At 39.6% G+C, this 19,111-nt stretch overlaps 1 protein-coding gene across 1 annotated transcript in view; it reads right to left on the reverse strand.

The window, feature by feature from the left end:
- The window catches only part of LOC133052608 (collagen alpha-1(III) chain-like), a 32,797-nt gene that overhangs the window by 1,671 nt on the left and 12,015 nt on the right, over window positions 1-19,111 (reverse strand). The gene's annotated exons all lie outside the window — the stretch shown is intronic.

A 19,111-nucleotide genomic window follows, 5' to 3' on the forward strand; every position in this document is an offset into this window, starting at 1 on the left:
TGCATGACTGGCTCTCCCAAGTTAAAGTTTGTTTTAATGACCATCCTTCATATCTTTGAAATTCAAATCAAAGGACTCTAAGGTTAAACACACTTAGTTTCTATTTTTAGATAAAATTGTTACTTCTTACATGTCTTTCCCTCTGCTTTCTACTTGCAGACTTTATGTCACATCCACAGAGCCCCGGGGTCAGATGCCTAGGTTATATTTTAGGCACGTCACTCCGTTTTTGACTCGGGCATGCACCCAGAAACCTGAAAGAGTCAGTAGCCAGTGGAGTTAAAAATGACCTCAAATCCCCCTTGCAAGCCCTGATGGCCCAGCTGTATAAAAAGAGATTACCAAGCCCCAATTGTTAGATATTAGGAAACAAGCAAATTAGTGTGAAGTCCTCGTGTCTCTCCCTGAGTTCTCCCCAATGTCACTTACAGTATCCAAAGGACAGTTCAGTTCAGTTTCTTCTCCGCCTAGGGCTGGTGTAATCTGTCCCGCGAAGTCTCCAGCTCTGGCTCCAGCTGGCCCGAGTCCCGCCTGATATCTGAGGCACTGCCCTCTGCTGGAAGAGGTTTGGTCTATGAATTATGAGTTTCCTCATAAGTCACTGCTGCTCTCGCACGTGCTGTTGCCTGATTTGGAGCTCTGCTGCCCATCCTTGTCTGTTTCCAGACAGTCTGGGGGTGGGGGATCCACAGGGAAATTCTTCTGAGCTCACAATCAGTCCTGAGTAATCGCCTCAAGTCTCTGCTGTTACTAAACTGTCAAAACAGGGTGCGCCTCTTGCTAAGGTGGCTTCACCTGTTGACAACTCTAATATCTCTGAACTTGTTGACTACAGTATTTTGTAGAGAATTGTTTGTTTCTCTACTCAATGAAACATACTCCTCCCTTCGCTGCAGAGTCTGTTTGGGTCACTCTCATCGACTACAGAGTTGACAAATGTCACACAGCCCGAAGATCCTTCTAAACTTTCTTAGGAAGGGTATTCATTACAGTGTTTAGGAAAGTAAACAATTGGAAGTAACTTAAACATCCTTCAATAGATGATTTAAAAAATAATGTGTGTACACACTCAAAAAATAGGATACTATTAAAAAGAGAAAAGTGTATTGGTAAATGCTGATATGAAAAGATGGCCAAGATATATTGTAAGGATGAAGAAAAAGCAAGATACTGAACAAATACATGTGTGCTCAGTCGCTTCTGTTGTGTCTGACTCTTTTTGACCCTATGGACTTGTAACCCACCAGGCTCCTCTGTCCATGGGGTTCTCTAGGCAAGAATACTGGAGTGGGTTGTCATGCCCTCCTCCAGGAGATCTCCCCAACCCAGGGATTGAACCCGCATCTCCTTCACTTTCTGCATTGCACGCAGATTCTTTACCACTGAGCTACCAGGGACAAATATGTAGTTGCCCCCATTTGTGTAAAATATGTGGGAGTGGTGCAACATGTAGTTATATAGCCATTAAAACCTGAAAGTCATTAATTATTAGTGAAGGATATTGTGAAAGGATTTTCATTTCCATGTGGCATTTTAATTTTAAAACAGTAATCAGGTATTCTTGGGGGAAAAAAAGGAGTAAATATAATTTCATAATATTTTAAAGGAGAAAAAAAATTTGTTGATCATCCTTTCCTCAAAACCAAACCAAACCCAATATCCTAACTGTCTAGGGGTCAGTGGACAGGCCTGGCCCATTTAAACTCCCTCCTCCTGCTCCTCCTGTCCTCTCCAAACATCTCTATACTTAGAAAAGTATTTTCACATACATTATCTCATTAGACTCCAGTTGCTCACCAGTTTACTTTTATTAGGCAGTGAGAATATAAAGACCAGTGACAAGAGCACAGTCTGGCAGTTGCGAGTCAAGGGCTCCAAATTGAGGGGACCAAGCATTTAAAATAGCAGTTCCCCCACTTCCTAGCTGTGGGACCTCAAGCAAGTGATTTCACCTGATCCTCAAATGCCTTACCTCGAAAATGGAGCTAATCATTAAATGTGAGACTATAATGAATTATTATATGCAAAATGCTTAGCACAGTCCCTTGCTCATTATGAAACTTCAATAAATGCTAGCTATTAGGTTTTTTTTTCAAGATTTAATAAAATGTTTTTCTTTTAAAAAAAAACAACAGTGAACATGAAGAAAACAAAACTTTACAAGTCCAAGTATCTCTAAATGGCACAAAAATAGTAACTCAGTTACTCTTTCCAAAGGTTGAAAGGCTTTTTGTTGAAAGGCTATTGTTAAAGGTTTTTTGTGTTTCCTTTTGGGGCAAAATGTTTATATGCTAGTATAGCTATCAATCCATCTTCCATGTGTATCCTTTTACGTTACTACAAAAGTAATCTTACTACACACACCATTCTGCACTTTGCTTTTTCCACTTACCATATCTTGGTGATTTTTCCATTTCAGAACATATGGACCCACTTCAGCTTTTTTAAATGGCTGAACCATGAATTAGTTAACCAGTTTCCTATTAAACAATGCTGGTTGCTTCTAGTTCTTTGCACTGAACATCTTGCATGTGTTCTTGCCAGTTTAATGTTTAGGGTGAATTTCCAGTAGCTCAGTAATGGAAACAGTGTACTTGCATTAAAATTCTTCTCATAAACATTACCAAATTGTCCTTCAAAAAGATCACAGTAATTCACATTTCCTGTGAGTGCAGTGTGACCAACTCAGGAACGCATCTGTTTCTTTATAACCTTGCCCTAGGCATTATTAATTGTAGTATTTTATAACTATTGTTACTTGCTTTAGGGTATTTTCCAGACTAACAAATGCAGGCTAGTGTTACAGAAGGAATTTGGGTGTCAAAGTCAGACAGTCCTAACATTGCCCTTTGCCAGCTAGATCTCGATTCCCTTATTTGTAAAGCTGGACATAATAGCAGTATCTAACTCATAGGACTCCTCTGAAGAATAAATGAGTCAATCCATTAAAAGCTCTTAGCCTTCCAATCACTAACTGCTCAATAAATGTAACTGCGCAAATAATAACTTTCCACTCCCAAGGCTCAAAGTCGGGAGGAGGAGTCACTTCTCCCAAGAGTGTGCCCTTGAGATTTAGAACTTTTGCTTTAATTCTGTATGAATCTCTACTCCAAAGTAACTATTGCTGGGGCAACCATTTTCAAGAATACAGCCGATTTTTACCACAGCCAAGAAATCTTAAGAGTATAAACTGTATGCAGTATATGTAAGTTACAGGTACATAATCTCATTTTTATGCAATTAGCTTGGCACAGGTTTTAAGTGCTAAACAGTTTGCTTCAGGCACTAGTTGTTCATTTCTCTTATTCCTTGCTTTTAGTTTATACTTCCTTTCGTTGTGATTGCTGGAGTTATTAACTCTTCTCGATAATTGAACCCTCCACTTTCCAGGTCCTGGGTGGTGGGGGTTGGGGTGGGGGTAGGGGGAAAGACCAAGCCATGTTCTATCCACCTTGCAGGCTCTTCTCTTTTGCTTGAAGTTGCCTTTGAGTTAAACTGCAGAAGGCTGAGTCGGTAGTGTCTTTGGTCTTTGCCTACAGAAATCTTCAGCAGAGCATTGCCTCTTCTTATTTCAGTGTTTTCAGGAGGCCTCTTGCTATCAGATTGTCCTGGGTTCTTTCCAGCCTCAAAGATTCCAATCTTCTTTTTAAAATCTTGCCTCCGGCTACACCACCTGTCAGTTCTGCATGTCAGTACCCGCCGGGTACACACAGAATCCATTTTATACCTTTGTTATCTTTTCCTCATTATTAAAAAATGCTTTGGTAAAATATTTTGAAAAAAAAAACTAAAGGCCATCCCACTAGCCAAAGGAAAAAATCACCATTATATTTTAATGCCATTCACATATTTTTTTTCTCTGAGAATGAAATAATACTTTTTAAACTAAGAATGGGGTCATATAATTTGGCAAGCTGCTGCTTTTACTTACCGAATCTTCATGTCTGTGTAAAGTGCTTAAAATGCTCATGTACCCCTCAGTGCCTGAGTATGTCTTTTCCCCCGTACCTTTAGCTTTCCAATTAGTATTTAATCACATTTAACCTTGCCCACCTGGAATCCTTCATCCACCCAATGGGATTTCACCAGAAGGACTGCTCACCATGCAGGCCGCTACCCCAGCCCGGCCATGCAAACTCTCCTCTGGAAACACAAAACTCTTGTTTTCCAGATGTGACAGCTCAGAGAGCTAGTTCCTTGGAACTCAGAGGCCTACCAAATAGGTATGTACCTAAAACAGATCTGAACTCCTTAATCATTTTCCCTTTTCATTTCTTTTTTAACTCCAAAGGTAGCAGTTAGGAAAAAAGCCTTTTCTAATTCATCAAGTACTAAATAAATGTAAGGAATTAGTTTTAATAATAACCAGGATCTTTTTATTGTTTATATCTGCATGTTTATTGAAAATTTTAATCTGGTGTTTAATCATACTCTTCATTTCCATGCATCTGAGTCACCTGGAGGTGTTGTTACATTACAGATGGCTGGGTCTCAGTCCCAGAGTTTCCAACTCCAGGGCAGGGCCAATAATTTGCACGTCTAGATTCCTGGATGACACGGCTGCTGCTGATCCTAGGAGCACACTTTAAGCACACTGTTCTAAAAAGTGGTAGGACTTTGTAGTTAGACCTTCCCTGATCAAAATTCATTAATCTATTCACTCATTCACTCAACACACATTAGTTGAATTCCTACTCCATGCCAAGTCCTTTGTTAGATGGTGGGAATAAAAAGACGGTTAAGACAGAGTCCCCTAAAGAGTGCGTGGCCATTTGAGGAACACAGACAATGAAGTCAATATTTATATTAAAGTGTGGTGAAAGCCATGATAGAGACATGGCCACGATGCTCTGAAAGACTTCTGTAGGGCATCAGGGGAGGATTTGGGGAGTCAGTGATTTGCCTGTAGGCATCGAGGCCCGACAGGGTAGTAGGGGCCATTCGCAGATAAAGAGAAGCCTTATGTAGTAAACTGAGGGGTTTGGCTTTTGCTCTGGAGGCTGTAGGAAGTCATGGAAGGTGGTTTCTCGAAGGTGGAGCAGTACTGCCCTGAGCAAAAAGGGAATCAGAATCCAGGCCTAAGTTCTAATATTGGCTGTGCTACTTGTATGACCTGGGGCAAGTTACTTAACCTTCGTTGGCTTTCCCTTTCCTCATGTGTAAAGGGGAAAATAGCATTTACCTTAGTTAGGTGTTGTGATGATTAAGTAAGAAAAAATTACCTAAATGCCTGGCATGTGTTTAATGAACGGTGATTATGATCAGGTTTGAACTTTAGAAAGCTAAAGACATGAAAGACATGCCTCTCAGATAATTATTCATTTCAAATGAATATCATTCATTTGAAACTACCAGGCTAGTTCAAATATCCACTAAGTATTATTCATATTTATACATATTTTATGTTTTTTATTTAATATGTGTAAAATAAAAGACTGCTCAGCCACAAAAAATGAAGGAAATACTGACATTTGTGCAACATGTATAAACCTAGAGGGCATTATGCTAGGTGAAAAAGAAGTCAAACAGAGAAAGACAAATATGGTACGACCTCACACATATGTAGATTCAAAAAACCAAAAACCTCACAGAAACAGTAAATTGGTGATTGCCAGGGGAAGTGTATGGGGGAAATGAGTGAAGGTGGTCAGTGTTCAAACTTTCAGTTATAAGATGAATACATTCTAGAGTTGGAATGCACAGCCTTGCAACTATAGTTAACGATACTGTATTGTGTACTTGAAAGTTTCTAAGAGTAAATCTTAGATGTTCTCACCACACATACACACAAACAAGGTAAGTAAGTGAGGTGCAGATGCGTTAACTAACCTTACTGTGGTCACCATTTCACAATATATCCATATATGGAATTACCTCATTGCACACGTTACCTTTACACAGTGTTCTGTGCTAATTATATCTCAATAAAGCTGGGGATAAAAAGAAGTCATTTCCCCCTCCCCCATTTACTAGTTCATTCTTTTTTGCACATGGTAGTTTACAATAGTTCCATGCAGGCTAAATTTCACCTGTTTAGTATAAACCCTTAATGTGTACTTGAGGATTCTTCAATTGTTGAAAGTATGGTTATGAAAACATTGCAGATTTCAGTCCCATCTGACTCAACTTCCAAGGGGTTTATCCTGTATGTTCACAACTTACAGAAAGGGAAATTCAGATTTACTTGGGCCTTCATGTGCTTTCAGGAACTTCCCCAGCAGGTAACCAAAATTGAGACTAGAAAGAAATTGCCTAAACATTGAGTTCTTAGTCATTAATAAGAACTGGTGCCTGAATGCTTTAAAAGGCTGGTACTGTATAAATCCTGTTAATTTTTTTAGAAAAAAATTTGGAGCAGCTAGTTGAATATTGCAGAGTTCCAGCACTAGGTGTCAGCAATAGATTAAATTAGAAACTCCCACTTTTTTTCTTTTATTTTCAAAGTTTTTATAACAATAAAAATACAATACATTTCTGGGATTTTAGAAAAGAAGATACAACACACTTCCTTGCCGCTGTGACATCAGTGGAAGAGAGGCCCCTGAGAGAATAACTGTGGCTCTAGAAAACTGGAAGTCTTAGTTTGACCTTCAAATTTGAATGGTGTGGAACTCAATTTTGTGTCAACTGCAAAGCTGCAGGATTAAAGTGTTGAGGTAAGGGTGAGCCAGTTCTTAAATGTCTAAATAATGAATTACTTCACACACAGAAATCTAATTTTCAAGCTGACCACAGCCCTGGTGCCATTAACTCATTGAATGCTCTTCCCATGTGGACAAGATGAACAAAATTAACATAAAGTTTCACTTTGTGCCCTGGGAGTTTGTCCCATCCTATGTCTGGTCTGGTATGTAGAGAGATTTGAGAAACATTTGTGTGACAGTTCTTTCCTAAACTTTGTAATAGCCTAGATAATAGTGTGTATATCTCTAATCCTCCCACACTGCCACCGGTGTCATGAAGCAAGTGTGTTTGAAGCAAGTCTGACTACATCTTTCTGTTGATTTCAGCAGTTCCCTATCAAGATAGACTGCAAATACGTATGCGTAGACTATAAGGTCATCTATAATCTTGTCCCTGCTTACCTTCTGCATCTATTGAGATGATCATATAGTCATTTTCTTCAGTTTGTTGGTGTGGTGCATCATACTGATTGATTTACAGACATTGAAAAATCCTTTCATCCCTAGGATAAATTCCACTTGATCATGAATGTATGATCCTTTTAATGGATTCAGTTTGCTAGTATTTTATAAGATTTTTTGCATCTGTACTCATCTGTGATATTGGCCTGTAATTTTCTTTTATTATGCTGTCTTTGGTTTTGGTATCAGGGTGATGGTGGCCTCACAGAGTGAGTTCAAATGCATTCCTTCCTCTGCAACTTTTTAGAATAGTTTCAGAAGGATAGGCATTAACTCTTCTCTAAATGTTTGGTAGAATTCGCCTGTGAAGCCATCTGGTCCTGGACCTTTGTTGGGAGTCTTTAAGTCACTGATTTAATTTCACTACTGGTAACTGGTCTGTGCATATTTTCTATTTCTTCCTGGTTCAGTCTTGGGAGGTTGTACCTTTCTAAAAATTTGTCCATTTCTTCTAGGTTGTCCATTTTATTGGTGTATAGTTGCTCTACCCTGCTTGCCTTCTAAGTACATCCCTCACCTTCACATCCTTTATGTTTTAGTACAACTAAGCTCATCATGGTTTTGGTTTTAGTAAATTTTCACCCAGTCTCAGGGCCTAAATACCACCTGTTATTCTGCAGAATCCCAAATTTCCACATACAGTCCAGACTACTCCCTTCAGCTCTAGATTCACTCTTACTCTATAGTTATATTTGTCTGTATTCAGACATCTCAGATTTAACATATCCAACACTGAACTTTGACAACCACCTCTCCTCAAAAAAAAAAAAAAAAAAAAAAAAAGAAGGAGAAGAAGAAAAACCCATGCTCCTCAGTGATCTTCAGAATCTTAGTAAATGGCAATTTCAGTTTCCAGCTATTCAGATCAAACCCTTGCAGTGATCCTTGAGACTTTTATTTCTCTCCTGCCATATCCAATCCATGTGGAGATGCTAAAGGAATTAACTTCATAATATATCCAAAATTTGCCTACTTCTGTTACCAAGTCAAACTTGAGTCCACTCATCCATATGCAGTAAAACCAACTTACTGACACTGGCTTAGAAGATGGGTTAGGTAGAGAATTAAGAGGAACAAGAGACTTCAAGACTTTTACCTGAAGAAGGAGAGTCTAATTCGGAGTCACTACCAGGGATAGTCTCAGAATTTACAGTCTCCAAAGACTCTGTTTTTGCTAATCCACATTTATGGGCTTTCCTGGTGGCTCGGATGGTAAAGAATCCACTTGCAATGCAGGAGACCTGGGTTCGATCCCTGGGTTGGGAAGATCCCCTGGAGGAGGGCATGACACCCCACTCCAGTACTTTTGCCTGGAGAATCCCCATGGACAGAGGAGCCTGGTGGGCCACAGTCCATGGGGTCTCAGAGTTGGATGTGACTGAGCATGTGGTGGCTCCAGCATGTTTCCATGAGTTAAAAGACAAGATATTGAAGGTTTGTGGCAGTAGATAGTTGTGTTATTCAGAAGTGCTAGCTTGATGATTTGAAAAGTGACCCCCAAACAACTAGCAAATTTGTACTTCAGGCTCCTCTGTCCATGGAATTTTCCAGGCAAGAATACTGGAGCTGGTTGCCACTCTCTTCCCCAGGGGATCTTCCCAACCCAGAGACAGAACCCTCGTCTCTTACGTCTCCTACATTGGCAGGCAAGTTCACTGGCACCACCTGGGAAGCCCTGGTGTATTATTAAATATTAATTATCATGTGACATCCCTTATGTTCAGAATCTAAAAAGAAATGATACAAATGAACTTATTTATAAAACAGAAACAGACTCACAGACTTAGAGAACAAATTTATGGTTGCCAGGGGGAAAGAATGGCAGGGGGGAAAGGATAGTTAGGGAGCGTACACGATTGACATGTATACGTTGCTGTATTTAAAAATGGATAACCAACAGGTCCTACTGTATAGCACAGGGAACTCCACTCAATGTTATGTGGAAGCCTGGAGTTTGGGGGGGATGGATACATGTTTATGTATGGCTGAGTTCCTTGTTGTCCACCTGAAACTATGATAACACTGTTAACCAGTTATACTCCATATAAAATAAAAGGTTAAAAAAATACTGCAGAGAGAAAAAAATAATAAAAGTAAAAAAATTTGGTTCTTCTGGTTGGACTTTTGCCTAATGTAATCATAATATAATCACATTACATAATCACATCGTTTAAACCAACATTTTGATTGAACACAACTTCATATTTTGGGTGTTACTGGCAATTGGACAATGTTTGCTTACTACTCCATATGGGCTGAAGGTAAACAAGCTGCATTATTTGTTTATTTTTATATCTGCTTATATTGATCCAAACAAATATGTCATTAATATCTGTTAACACTATTATTTGAGTGAAGTAAAATTGGACATGTATTATTATGAATAATGGGGATTTTTGTGAAGTATTTGAGACTGACTGCTAGGTATTATAAAAGAGATTCTGCTGATTTTTGCCTGTACATCAAGAAAAGCGTATATGCAGTATCATGTTAGGAAATGAGTGTCTGGGGCTTGAACTGGGACCATTATACCAACGTGTAATGTATTTCCAGCAGTAAATCAGAAGTCAGAGGAATTACAGAAATAAGGCTGCCAACCCATGTTGGATATACAAAGTTCACCCAAATAATAAGCAACCAGGAGATCTTATCAACCACTGAAACGTGGCATGCTGGCTATAGCAGGGCACAGAGAAGTATGAAGGTCTGGGTTTGAAAGCCTGCTTCTAAAACAGCACTCTAACTTCTTACACAACAGATCCATCCCTTCTTCTCTCTGAGTTTCAATCTCCTGACGCTCTTTCTAGCTCTGTTGTCTATGAATCTATGATTCTACTCAATGTGAGGCACTGGGCTAGGTGCTTCAGGGGAACCAAAGTTGTACAAGACACTGTCCATGTTCTTAAAAATCAAAATAAGGATTGAATGGTTCTATGCATGTTTAGCAGATTTGCTACAGGTACTCAAGAAGGCTTCAAGTACTGAGGTGGAGATGGAGTGTATGTATATGTGACAATGACACAATTCCAACAGCATAACAAAGCTATGATGTTTGTCTTAGCTTCAGTTTTGTTTATTCTGCTCCAAATATCTATTTATACATGGCTAATATGAAGTGATAACATTGATTTAAAAACAAACATGCCAGAACTGAAGCATGTGTTCGGTCTCTTTGAAATAATATCCTTGAAAGATTATTCAGATCCTTGATAAGTCCCTTCATAGCCTGTGGCACATGTTCAGATTTACTGGGTTGGAATAGATCTTGGTCACTGGAGAATAGACAAGGTGTTTGGGAATAGCCGTGTGTCACTTAGAGTGAAGTCAAATGAATAAGACGAGTGATAGAGCTAGGCCATACATTTTGAGTTGAAAATGAAGTGTGACAATTAACAAATGAGATTGGTTTTCTTGACGGCCATGTAATTGACTCTGAAAGCAATTCTTATTCCTAGAGATGTTTTGAGCATCACGAGAAAAAGTAGATGTTCTCCCGAGGGAAACAGTTTGAAAGGCAACAGTACTCCTCTGGCATGCTTGTGATTTCAGGGTTTGTTTCATTAGACAAACCAGCTACATTATAAGCAGTTATATATTATACCTGACTGATCCTTGCTGTTATAGTTTTGGGACAAATAGCATCTTTCATCTGAAGGAAGACCTCTTAAAGTAACACTTACTGAACCTCTCCCTCCACTCAGGAATCCGTTGTGCTAAATGAGCTAGATAACTCCCACAGCAGTCCTCTTTGAAGTAGGCATCATATCCCCCATTTTATAGGTGAAAAAACTAAGGTTAAAAGAAGTTAACTGGCATATCAATAGTAATCAAGATCTTGGAGTTCACCAAGTATCATAAAAGAACCCTTCTCCATAGTGTATTTGAAGAGTTCTTGTATTTTTTATTTGCTACTTGTTTCTCAACACTAACCCTTTCAAATTTGCCAGTTAGTTACAAAAGGGTTTTCCCCTCTTTTGTTGCCTGGTTTGCTTTCTGTTATTTCAAGTCTCTTGATCCATAGCACATATTTACCTTGGTCCCTGGTAATAGTTCTTTTAACTCATCTCCAGATTTCTACCATTTTGTACAGCCAAGAAAATGGCAACTATCCAACCCTAGGTAATTCACTGATTACCTAGGTGATAATTCTGAACTATTTTCTTATCTTGCACCTGGGGATAAAAATATTTACCTCACCTCCTGTTTCAGGATTGAGGGATGGTCTGAACGCAGTAATGTATTTGAATGGATGTTGAAGTATAATGCATGGTATAAAATGCACAGAATTGTGTTTTCACATTGATTATGTGATTGACTAACTACTGAACCAATGTGGATATTGATGTAATTTGATCTAGGCTGGCACAAGAGAAAGATTACTTTCTTTGTCTCAGCTCCAGAAAGCAGAAAGAAGTCATACATTACTAAAGACCAGGCCCTGTCAGATGTCCTTTGGACAATTTAGTATGGCAGCTGTTACTACTCATTGTCAAAACATTCAATTACATTTTGCAATTTATACAAATACTGAATCATTATGTTGTCTACCTAAAACTAATATAATGTTATATGTCAATTATGTCTCAATTTTTTAAAAGTTTAAAACATGCAAACTATAGTTTTGAGTTGAGAAGTTTTCTTAAAATCTACATTGTTGCTGCTTCATGAAAAACATACAGAATGTGGTATAAGACTTGCTTTAAGTTATGTTACAAGACAATAAAAGTTGAAATGAGTAGTACACACAAACCCCCAAACCCCATCCATTTAGATATTCTACATCAATGAACCAAATGGAGACTTTTCTCCCAAAAAGCACCTCCTGCAGAGGGAAGCTGGTTGGTCTAAACAGGGAAAACCAGGGGAAAGATCAAAAGATCTCAGCACAAGAAGCAGGGGCCCTCCCAGGGCTTGCAGCCCTAATTCTTGCCCACCATTTGAAGGCAGGCAAGGCTCTGGTACATTCAGATCATCAGTTTCTTTTAAAACTAAAACAAGAGGAGGGATAGAGAATAGTGCTTTGCTTATCTCATTGGGTCACTGTGAAGAGACTTGTCAACTGTGTAGAGCTATGCACAAGTAAGGAACCAATAAATGGTTATTGAGTGCCTATTGTACACACCAATGAAACATTCACCTACCCTCAAAAACTGGCAGTCTATCAAAGAAAGAATAAAATATATAAAAATAAGAAATGTGAGGTAGACAATTGTCAGTGCTAAAATAGAGAAAGACATTATTCTTAATGTCTACAAATAAATAAACAAGGTGGTGACTGGGATTGATCAATAAAATGATTAAAATGATGAAATGATCCTTGGCAGACTGCTTTAGCATATTTGCTTTATTCCTCGTACTTAAGTAATGTATTTTTCAATTAAACATTTACTGAGCAACCACTATGTGCTGGTTCCTGTGCTAAAGGCGACAGATATGCTAGGAGTTAAAAATTCACATTACTGCTTTCAATGAACTTATACTTAAGAGATAAGAAATAAACATGCAAAGACATGATACAAAATTTCAGGTGTAATGGTGGACACTTGGACAGGTTCCAGTAAGGGGTAGCACCGAGGAAGCAATGATTAGCTCTTGGCGGTGGGGGGTGAGTCTGGAAACCTTCATGGAGAAGGTTCCCCTTAAATATTAAATATTTAAATATTAAAGAAGAAGGAGGACTCCCTCAAGCAGACAAGAGGCAAGGAAGGAAGAACATCTCTGGCAAAGGAGAGGGCATGAACAAAAAAGGCGGGGGTGCAAAGAGCCTGGGGAGTAAGTGGCACTACTGAAATGAACTGTGGGAAGGGAAGGGGCACAGGGAAAAAGATGAGGTGGCTTTTTTGAGGTGGTGTATCACTTCATGGCAAATAGATGGGGAAATAATGGAAACAGTGAGAGACTTTATTTTCTTGGGCTCCAAAATCACTGCAGATGGTGACTGCAGCCATGAAATTAAAAGACGCTTGGTCATTGGAAGAAAAGCTATGACCAACCTAGACAGCATATTAAAAAGCAGAGACATTACTTTGCCAACAAAGGTCCATCTAGTCAAATGTATGGTTTTTCCACTAGTCATGTATGGATGTGAGAGTTGGACCATAAAGAAAGCTGAACATAGAAGAAATTGATGCTTTTGAACTGTGGTGTTGAAGATTCTTGAGAGTCCCTTGGGCTGCAAGGAGACCAAACCAGTCAGTCCTAAAGGAAATCAAGTGTGGATATTCATGGGAAGGACTGATGCTGAAGTTGAAGCTCCAGTACTTTGGCCACGTGATGCAAAGAACTGAGTCACTGGGAAAGACCTTGAGCTGGGAAAGATTGAAGGCAGGAGGAAAAGGGGACGACAGATGATCAGATGGTTGAATGGCATCACTAACTCGATGGACACGAGTTTGAGCAAGCTCCGGGAGTTGGTAACGGACAGGGAATCCTCCTGGCGTGCTGCAGTCCATGGGGTTGCGGAGTCTGACACGATTGAGTGATTGAACTGAACTGAACTGATTATTATCTGTTGCATAGTTTTCCCAGTTGGTTAAAGTCTCTCTGTGAATTCTTTTCCTTGTAGGGAAAAAAACAGTCATGAAAACTTCAAGTAGCCATTCAGGTTTCTAGAATTCCAAAGCAGTTATTACCTCCTTAAATGTTAGTATTATTCTGGAATATTTGTTAACTAAAGTCTGCACCTTCTATAGTACCATTCCTCCTGCCCCCTGCCAGTGTGTGTCTGTATTTGCAATATAGTTTACCAGTGTGCTGAGAATGGGTTCCTTAGCTGGGGAATCACCTATCGGCTACTGTGTAAGAGTTCACAGGAATGAGTGTTTGATGCTCCTGAGAAGCCGACATGTTAGTGCTCTTTTGTGATCTATCTCCCTCTCAAAATGGCAGAGTCTTTATCTACAGTTGACTCCAGGCTATCTGGCAGGAGCATCATTCCTGCCTCTTCAAAAGGAACTAGTCCTGGTTCAATAGCCATTTGCCATAGGCGAATTCCATTACCTCCCCTTACCAGCAGGATAGATTTTGTCTGGTGTTTACACTGAAGATGGGGGAAATGTAATTAAATTCTTTCAAGTGCTAGATTGACTCACACTATCAATTTACCACTAAATGCACCATTCTCATTTTGGAGAAAGAGAATAGGACCATATGTCTCAAACTTATCAACTGTCGGCACTTGCAGTAATAGCTTTCTGCTTAAAATCAAAGAAAGATTTGAGTTTTTGAGTCCCCCTGAAGCCCTCTAGTTAGAACCTTATGGACTTTGTGATTTGGAACTGAATGGACTATACACTTGTGTTTAATGGAATGAATTTTGCAGTAAATCCAGTATCTTATTTGCAAAATGTCTTAGGGCAAATTTTGGCAACTTCTCCAAAGGGTAGTTCTCTCCTCCATCATTGCCCAGTGAAAACTATGTAAGTATTAGATTAAACAATACCACTGCCAATAAATCATGTACATGTTTGGCCCAGTCACAAAACACTGGCCTGTGTAAGAAAAACAGAGAAAACAAGGGTAAGTATACATATTCATTGCCATGGAGTATTATAAATATATAGAGAAACTTGGTAAAAATTTCTGACAGCAAAGGGAATGATTTCACAATTTTGTCCAAAAAATATTATGGGAAGCTTCTCCCATTGAGTTTAGATGACTAATTTATAGATGGAACAGAAATACATATGCATGTTCACATTTCTCTAATTTGTATACAATATGTCTGATATTTGGATAAAAACTCAAAAAAAAAAAAAAAAAACCACAACCAAAATCTAATGGGGCATGGGACCTGTCCTCAAGTAGCATATAGTGCAGTTGAAAAGATAAGACTTCCAAAAATATCATCATTAAAGTCAAAGAAAGTTTATGAAGAGTGAAATGGATATAACTAAAAGTAAAGCTTCACAGTGCAGGCACACATCAGGCACTCTGGGAAGTTAGGAAGATGAACAAAAGACTAACAGTAGCTCAAGTTTTAAAGTTTCATGAAGAATGTGTGATTTCAGAGGCTAGGCACAGTTTGAATGAGGCATTCTGATTGAAAGGGGGGAAAAGAGCAAAAGCATGAGAGAGTGAATATGATGGGCCGAAGGCAAAGAAGAGGCCAGGCTGACGAGGATGGAGTATGTGAGAATGTTGGCATGCTAGGGTAGACTCAGACTTGTCAAAGCAGGCTGAAGAGTCTGGTCTGGGTTCCACAGGCCAAGAAGGGCCATCAGGATCCGTTGAGCACTGTGCTAACATGATGAAAGTAGTGTTGTGGGAAAATTAGACCAGGATTTATGGGATTACATATGGCCATCCAGATGGCAAATGCACCAATTGCAAAGACACTTACTTGCCAGAACTGTGAGCAGTGAGATGACTGTGAAAGCAAAGAGGCTGAAGGCTGGCATGAAATCAGGCCATGATGGAGGCTAGGATCAACCTGGATGAGTTCAGATGGGGAGAACAGATAGTTTCAACTGGCAGTACAGAAGAGTTGAGATGAAACATTCTGATCATTCCAATACAGCATACCCAAAAGAAAACATGGAAATAGAGACACTAAAGAGAATAAGAGAGCTGGAATAGTGAGGTCTCATTGTTATCTGACCCCTGCCTCTCTTTTCAGACTAATTTTGATTCTTGTGCCAGTCATATTGAACTGCCTATAGTTTTCAGAAAACAATGTTTTCTCATCTCTCCAGGCCTTGCCCTGAACACTCTTTCTCCCATTTTTCCTAAATGCAATTGTTGTAGGCAGTTCAGTTCAGTTCAGTAGCTCATTCGTGTCCGACTCTTTGCAATCCCATGAACCGCAGCACGCCAGGCCTCCCTGTCCATCACCAATTCCTGGAGTTCACCCAAACCCATGTCCATCGAGTCGGTGATGCCACCCAACCATCTCATCCTCTGTCATCCCCTTCTCCTCCTGCCCTCAATCTTTCCCAGCATCAGGGTCTTTTCAAATGAGTCAGCTCTTCGCATCAGGTGGCCAAAGTATTGGAGTTTCAGCTTCAGCATCAGTCCTTCCAATGAACAACCAGGACTGATCTCCTTTAGGATGGACTGGTTGGATCTCCTTGCAGTCCAAGGGACTCTCAAGAGTCTTCTCCAACACCACAGTTCAAAAGCATCAATTCTTTGGTGCTCATCTTTCTTTATAGTCCAACTCTCACATCCACAAAAACCATAGCTTTGACTAGATGGACCTTTGTTGGCAAAGTAACGTCTCTGCTTTTTAATATGCTGTTTAGGTTGGTCATAACTTTCCTTCCAAGGAGTAAGCGTCTTTTAATTTCATGGCTGCAATCACCATCTACAGTGATTTTGGAGCCCAGAAAAATAAAGTCAGCCACTGTTTCCCCATCTATTTGCCATGAAGTGATGGGACCGGGTGCCATGCTCTTAGTTTGTTGTAGGCAGAATGGGACCCAAATATATCCAGTTCCTAACCCCTGGAAACTGTGAGTATGCTACCTTATATCATAAAAGGAACTATGCAGATATAATTAAGGTTATGGACCCCAAGATAGGTTAGATAATCCTAGGTTATCTGGGTGGGCCCAATCTAAGCACATGAGCCCTTGAAAGCACAGAACTTTCTCTAGCTAGAGTCAGAGATATTTGGCAGAAGGAGTTGTCAGAGAGAGCGGAAGTGTGACAGGAACTCAACTCACTCTTGCTGGAAAGAAGCCACATGGAAACCATGGGAAAGAATGAAGGTGGCTTCTAGGAACAAAGACTGGCCTCTGGCTGACAGCCAGCAAGGAAATGGGGACCTCGGTCCTACAACTGCAGAGAACTGAACTTGGCAATCAACTTGAATGAGCTTGGAAGTGAATTCTACTCCAGAGCCCCAGAAAGGAATGTAGCTGCTGACAGCTTGGTATTACCTTATGAGGCTCAAAGTATAGAAACCAGCCAATGTACCCTGTACCCACACTTCTAAACCTGCAGAACTAGGAAATAATAAATGGATGTTGTTTTTAAGGCAATGGTATTATAGTAGCCATAGAAAATGAATATAGTGCCCTTTAACACTCAGCTTAAACATCATACCTGGGAAGGCTTCCTTAAGGCCCTCTTCTGGGTTCCCATATCACTCTATATGTTTCTTTACAAGGGCAGGGGTGACATTATATGGATGTCATCTGCTGTATAGCTGTTTCCTTCCCTAAGTACTGAATGCCTTGAAGGAAGGGACCATGTCTTATTCATTTTGTATTTGTAAATGTAGCAGTTAGCATAGTGCCTGACAGTTAGGAGGAAAATGTGGGCAGAATAAAAATAATATTTTCAAATATGCATTTAAAATGTTACCTATCATGAACCCTTGTTCAGGTGGTGATGCTCAACCAAAATAAAAATGTAAACCGAGAAAGAGATTCACAAAACAGAATGCCATCCCGGGGAGAGGTGAAAGGGATTTATAAGATAACAGCTGTGCAGCAAGTTTAGAAAGAAAAGGGTTCAGATTGGAGCAGGGCAGAGGGCCCCAGGAGGGATATTTCTAGGGAGAAAAAGGCCTCAAAACCCAAACAAAACTAAACAACAATAACAAAACTGAGAGAGAATCTGAAAGCTCTGCTTTCCTAGTTAACTGCCTGGCTCACCAGTAAATAACATTTGTGTACTCATGAGGCAAACTTTATTTATTTTTTATTTTTTAATTTTTTTTTAAATTTATTTTTATTATTATTATTTTTTTTTCCAGTGGGTTTTGTCATACGAGGCAAACTTTAAATTGTACTATAACTATCGCAAGAAGAGAGGAGGGGGGATTTGTAAAAAAAATGAATCCCCATCTATGACAATATGACTCCAATAGATTAATCATAATGATTCAAAAGATAACAATGCATGCATGTTATTTAGCAATATGGAAGTAAATGTCAGGAAAGACAGTTAAAACATTGAAAGTGAGGTAGGGCAAGTTGGGAGGAAAGGAAGGAAGACAAAGAGGTGGAGTCTTGCTTTTTTTTTCTTTAGTAGTATAAGCCTTTAGACACAGTAGTATGCTATTGTAAATCAGCATATATTAGATAAAATAATGATTGATTTTAAAAAGAATCAATGGGGCCTAAACATAAGGATATCAGGTTTTTTAAACCTCCAGTCTCCAAATCCTCTTCCCACAGATAACCTGTGGTTTTTGTAATGTTCATTTTCAGAGAGGAAAAGTCTGATAAACTCTTTCATGCTAACATCCTAGATGCTTAAGGGGCTGTCCTTGAGGGGGAGTGTCCTGGGGAGTGGGGTATATGTTTTTTAAATAGGAGTTTGGAGTAGGGCAATGCTAAGCAAGGAATAATTTCTGAATATGTATGCATGGGCATTAGCACAAGTCCTGACCAGTATGGGATTTGATCACATGGGTTAGTGAGTGATATACTTTGTAGCGGGGAAGATTTCACTGTGTTCTCAAATAGAGTCATATAATGAAACCAAACATTTGTATTGCACTTATAAAAGGTTTTCACCTAGGTTGTTTTATTTGAGGCCCATAAAGTAGAATTTTCCCTGCTGGCTCAGTGGGTAAAGAAACAGCCTGCAATGCAGGAGACACGTGTTCAATCCCTGGGTTGCGAAAATCCCCTGGACGAGGGCGTGGCAACCTACTCCAGTATTCTTGCCTGGAGAATCCCATGGATAGAGGAGCCTGGCGGGCTACAGTCCATGGGGTTGCAGAGAGTCAGACGAGACTGAGCAACTAAGAACACATACATAAGATCAAGATGATCCAGTTAATACATGAATAAAGATGGAGCAGCAGTGATCCTCGGTATGACTCGACCAAGGTGCTTTCACGTAAATATTCTGTGCCTTCCTCCTTCCTGCCCTTAAAAAACTCCTTGGCATTGAACTAATGCTGCACATGGCCCAGCTCTTCCAGAATGTCTCCACTAATCTGCCCTGGCCCCTTATCCTTTTGTTTCCAAGGTAAGCAAAGGCAAAGTAACAGCATCAGCAAAGAGAAG

The sequence above is a fragment of the Dama dama genome, chromosome X (assembly GCF_033118175.1).
Source record: "Dama dama isolate Ldn47 chromosome X, ASM3311817v1, whole genome shotgun sequence".
Classification (NCBI taxonomy): Eukaryota; Metazoa; Chordata; class Mammalia; order Artiodactyla; family Cervidae; genus Dama; species Dama dama.